The following is a 6,000-nucleotide window of genomic DNA, read 5'->3' on the forward strand; positions in this document are numbered from 1 at the left end:
ATACACCACCAGCAACTGTTTCACCAATGGATTCTGGATGTTTTCTTGAAAAATATCAAGTAGACTTATCAGTGATGTTAAAACAAGAAAAGTGTGAGTGCGAGTGCGACAATGTAGACGGAAAATATGTTAAAACAGCATTATAAAATGGAAACCGAACACTGTGCTACTTTGCCAGGGGTGCAGTTTAAACTATTTTAATCAATTTGGCCACAGGTGCCTTTTTGTAAACAAATTATCGCTTGAAGCAGAAGCGTGGTGTGTTATGAGCAACAAGTGTGACACGTAAAGTGTTTGACACGTATAGAAAGGACCATTTGAACATTCAAGTAAACGTTCACAACCTTCGTGAGCATTATGAACAATTATTAAAGAATACTAATTTTCTTGAAGAAGAATTAGTTAATATACTTTTGGAAAAAGATAGAACTTTAAATTGCATTTTGTAATTTTGTATCTTGTAATTTTTGTATATATTTTCTTTTCTGTATATATATATTTCCCTTTCTATATATATATATATATATATATATATATATATATATATATATATATATATACATCAGTTAATGATTATGACACCAAACACAATTCGAAGATTTCTTGCATCCACTGGAAAACATGAAGTATATTAATCTTTGTTTGCATATATTGTTATTGTAGGCGGTTCCCATAATGCCCACCGACTTCGATTTTACAAAATTTGAGAAATAAATTTCACTTTTTATTTTGTGGTATATTTGAAGGCATTTTGTTATACTACCATTAAGAAACCCATATACATCATATTACGAATCAATCATTATGGAACAATTTCATGTGTTACACGCAGCAGTGGTACCAATCTTTGAAAGTTTCATTTACAACTTTTTTCTTTTTTTCTTTTTAATTGATTTTGTGAGTAATGCTTCATTCAGTATAAAGGTACAACAAGATTTTCTCTCTCTCTCTCTCTCTGCCTATGTGTGTGTTTCTAGTTTCCTGCATAAGCGTGTGGATACTACCAGGTATACTTCCGTGTGTACATATGCTAGTGTGTGTGTGTGGCGGGGGTATATGAAGTATTAATTGAGATCCCGTAGTGGATCTTATCGATATTAGTACGTACATATGTGCGGCCGTTACTTCACACGATAACTTTGGGGGAATGCAATTTCTTAATTCTGCTTTTTGCAATAAATAAGTAGAGTGATTCCACTCGAGGGGGTTCCTTAATGGAGGTGATTCGCCAACTGGAAGTTGTAGAAATGGATCATTTCCGATTTTAACGTTGATCACTATAGAGCGGAAATGGTAATAAATAGTAAGAAGCCGTTTTCGGCAATCGATAAAGGGTATCAAGGATAACTTTCAGCTTTATCCTTAACATCCTGGTAAAACCGGAAGAGATAGAAATTAACCTAACTATGACTTCTGGCTTCAAATTAATCTACATAGTGGAATAGAAAGAAGCTGTTTGAGGAATTAATATAGCGTTGTGGGAATAAATATCGTCTTCTCTCTTAAACTTCTAATCAAGTCGGAAGTAGCAAAACACAACTACTTTCCATTTAATGTTGATTACAACAGATTAAAACGATACCAAATAGCGAAAAAGTTTTTCCGAAATAAATTAAGTGTCCCAAGAATGTGTTCTATCTCGACCCTAATCTTTCTACTAAAACTTGAAGTGGTAGAAATCAATCGCTTCCGGTTATAACATTGAGCATTATAGAATGGATAGCGAGAAGGCTTTTTTAGGTAATTCATTAAGTGCTCCAAGAGTATTTTCCATCTCAGCAGTAATCCTTCTACTCAAATCGGAAGTGAAATAAATATACTAGAGCTTCTGGTTCCCAAACCACTACAGAAAATATAACATGATCCTCTTTAAGATTCTATTATTATTAGGATCACGTAGTGGAACTTGTAATATTGTAATGTTAGTACGTACGTACATACATACGTCCGTTGCTTCGAACGATAACCTTCGAAAGAATGCAATTTTTTGCAATAAGTAGATAGGGCCTAGTGTGATTTTCTTGAGAGAGTTCATTAATAGAGGTGATTAGACAAACAAAATGGTAGAAATGAGTTATTTCAGGTTTTAACGTTGGTCAATATAAAACAAAAATGGTAATGGATATCGAAAAGCGGTTCTCGGCAATCGATTATACGTTTCAAGGGGATCGCTCATCTTATTCTTAACATTCTAGTAGAACTGGGAATGGTAGAAATGAGCCATTTCCGGTTTTAGCATTCATTACTATAGAGCAAAAACGATAATAGTTAAGAGATGTTTTCGGCAATCAATTAAACTTTTCAAGGATAACCTTCTTCACATTTACAAGCTAGTAAATTCTGAAAGTAACAGAATTTAGCCATTTCCGGTTTCAACGCTGATCACTATACAGCAAAAACGGTATTAGATAGTAAGAAGCAGTTTCCAGGGATATATATAGCGTTTCAAGGACAACCTTCATCATCACACTAACACTCTAGTACAACCGGAAGTGGTAAAAAATGAACCACTTCTGGTTTTAACGTTGATCACTATAGAGCGGAAACGATAATAGATAGTAAGAAGCAGTTTTCGGCAATCAATAAAGCGGTCCAGGAGTAACTTTCATCTTCGTGCTTAATACCCTAGTAAAAAGAAATGTAGAAATCACTTATAACTTCCAGTTTCAATTTAATTTACATAGAGCATAAACTAAAAGATATACGGAGAAACAGTTTTATGGAATCAATTTAACGTTGTGGGAACAAGAAAGTTATTACCTCTCTTAAACCTCAAACCGGAAGTAATAAAACCCAACTACTTCCGGTTTCAGTGTTGATCGCAATAGATTAGAAAAGATAACAGATAAGGAGAAGCAGTTTTCTATAATCATTTAGTGTCCCAAGAATATGTTCTATCTCAACTGAACCACTGATTGGAAAAAGGGAATAAGTACAATTTTTTGCGATTTTAACCTGAGATAGCAGATGTATTCCTTTAAGATAGTTGCATCGTTGAGTAGAAAATTGGAATGTTTGGGCAACTCTATGTGACCAATGTAGAAGGCAAAATCTCTTGCTGATTTGAAAAAGGGAATAACTACGTTTCTTATTTCCTTCTTACAGTCACTACAGGACACGACCACAACTGTGAGACTGTGTGTAAGTAGACAACCACCAGAGCCCTCTGCTTTCGTTACGATACTTCGCCTTCTTTTTGGATTGCACAATCTATGGAGAACTTTTTGCTCCAATCAGTTACAGATTTACATGTTTTCAGTGATACAAGTGGTGGTCAAAACTGCAATCATTCAATGACATGAATGCTTTTCAGCCTGACCGTATCATAACGGTTCCCACTATACACCAATATTTGCCTGTCAGAGGTCACAGTTTTTACAATGTGACCGAAATTTTGCTGTAATCAAACCAGAACTCAAACGACACAATCACATTTATTTACTAGCACAGTATAACCACATGATTACGAATGCAACAAATACTGATCCTCCATTTCAGGTTTACGAAGTTGTCAATGAAGAAATCTTAGATTTTAAACATTGGTGGTAACCGCTTTAGAAATCTTCAGGTAGCATTGTGGACAAAGCAGTGAAATTCCAAGTAAGTAAATAGAGACACTGTTTACAAAGCAGAATCTCCAGGTTATGTCCAAGCTCATAAGTTTATCAATGGACTAAGAACTGATATTTTTCGATTACTCAAAAGTAATGTCACAAACGTTGCACTGCCAACGTCAAAGGCATACGATTGGCAAGTCTCGATCAATCAGAAAAAGATCAACGATTCTTCACAAATCATCAAATACATACCTGACCAATACAAACAGTTTTATAGGATGATTTGTTCATGGAAAACCACTGATCAAGAAACTGTAGAAGAAGAAGATGCAGACGGATAGGACCCTATGCGAACCCATTCTACTGTGACAACGTATTTTGCTACGTATTTTGTTCATTTGTCTATTGTATTACTTTTCTTGCTGTACGAATAACATGTGCTGTACAGAAAAACGAACGGTGACAATAAAAGTGTTAGAAGCCTAATATGCGTGATAGTTCGAATACATATATCCAAGATTAACATACAACATTGCATTCAACATGTACATTTTCATAGCTTTCTATCAAACTGCACATTACATACCCTACACACAATTACAATTACACCCAACTTTAATTGATTGGAAAAAGGGAATATTTTTTTCCATTTTTAAGCTTTTCTAACCAACTCCAGGGCTGCAATACAAGATTCTTCTTGTTGTCTTAGTGTTTGTTAGCTGTTTTTCTACAAGTAATCAATTGTACACTTTTTGCAACAAATACAAACAACGCCTCTAGAAGGTTTTTTAGCGTTATTGAAAACTTAGGTCTGATGCACTTATTCCCTTTTTCCAATCAGTGATTCAACTCTAACCTTTATACTAAAAGCAGAAGTGGCAGATATCAATCACTTCCGATTATAAATCGACTGTTATAGGTTGGAGAGCTAGAAGAGATTTTATGTAATTCATTAAGTACCCCAAGAGTGTATTCCATCTCGACAGTAATCTCTCTATTAATACCAGAAGAGAAAAAAACATGATACAAATTCCGGTATCCGTATTAATAGAGAACATATTACGTCATGCTCTTTAGGTTTTTACTAAAGTTTATTTTTAAATTAAATACTAGCCGGATGTTTACTAAATTTTGTGAGCTACTAGCCCATTCCCTAAGGAATAAGTACTGGTATATTCTGTGGTCAAACTCGGCCAAGAACAGGGTGGACACGGGTTGCATTTCATACCTTATTTCTCGATAACTAACTACTTTATTAGCCAGCAGCATTTTCTTTATAACTATTGGCCGAATCGGAACAAAATTCGGTGGTGGACAGCCCTCAACCTAATTAAGATCTCTACATTTGCTTGGCCAATTTTTTTGCTTGATTAGCGTGTGGCAATTTATTTCTCGGTAATATCTTGCCGGATCCAATCTAAAGGATTTGCCATTACAGAAAGCCGCTAATCCCTATTTATCTATTTTGCTTTATAGTGTTAAACGTAAAACCGGAAATGGTTTATTTCTACCACTTTCGGTTGGTAACGAAAGGAGATGAAAGGTATTCTTGGAATGCTTAATCGATTGCCGAAAACCGTTTTTTTGTTTTATAGTGGTCAACGTTAAAACTTGGAAATGGTTGATTTCTACCACTTTTGGTTTATGGATCACTTCAATTAACTAGCTCCTCTGAAATAATTACTCTACCCACAGTTTGCAAATAATAATAATAATAATATATAAAAATTTCCTTTCTTTCAAGAGCTTTCGTGCGCAGTAACTTAGTCGCAGCAGCTATCGAGGTCTATTATTATTATTATTATTATTATTATTATTATTATTATTATTATTATTATTATTATTATTATTATTATAATATTATCATTACTATTATTGTTATTATTATTATTATTATTATTATTATTATTATTATTATTATTATTATTATTATTATTATTATTATAGCGTCCATGTTCTGTTATTCTTTTAACTGTTAGAGGAAAGGTTAATTTTTTCTACAGTCTCACTTTATCTATAATGCTACTTCGGTATTATACTTAATGTTTAGTTAACTAAAGACGAAGTGGATCTAGTTTTGTGGGGCCTACAATTCATGTTAGCCTTCGGTGATCATTTAGTACTGTTCAGCGAGGTAATTTAACAGAAGTACAATGTTATTATAGCTTATTCGATGTAGTGTTATAAAGTAGGAAATGATACAAGACGCTGTGTTTTCTAAATTAAAGTTTTGGGATCCTCTGGGGCAATTGTTCCAACATTTTTAACAAGCGCCCACATTCTTAAACCCTACATACTTCACGCCCACATCATTCGCGCATGTCTTTGACCGTTTCTGCAATTTTAGTTACAGCATTGTATTCTCAAATCATCAGTAATAGCAACAAAAACAATAATATTAATAATCTATAATGTATATAAGACAATAGAAGTGAGTTACTCA

This window comes from Thermobia domestica, chromosome 11, assembly GCF_964235325.1.
Source record: "Thermobia domestica chromosome 11, izTheDome1.hap1.1, whole genome shotgun sequence".
Classification (NCBI taxonomy): Eukaryota; Metazoa; Arthropoda; class Insecta; order Zygentoma; family Lepismatidae; genus Thermobia; species Thermobia domestica.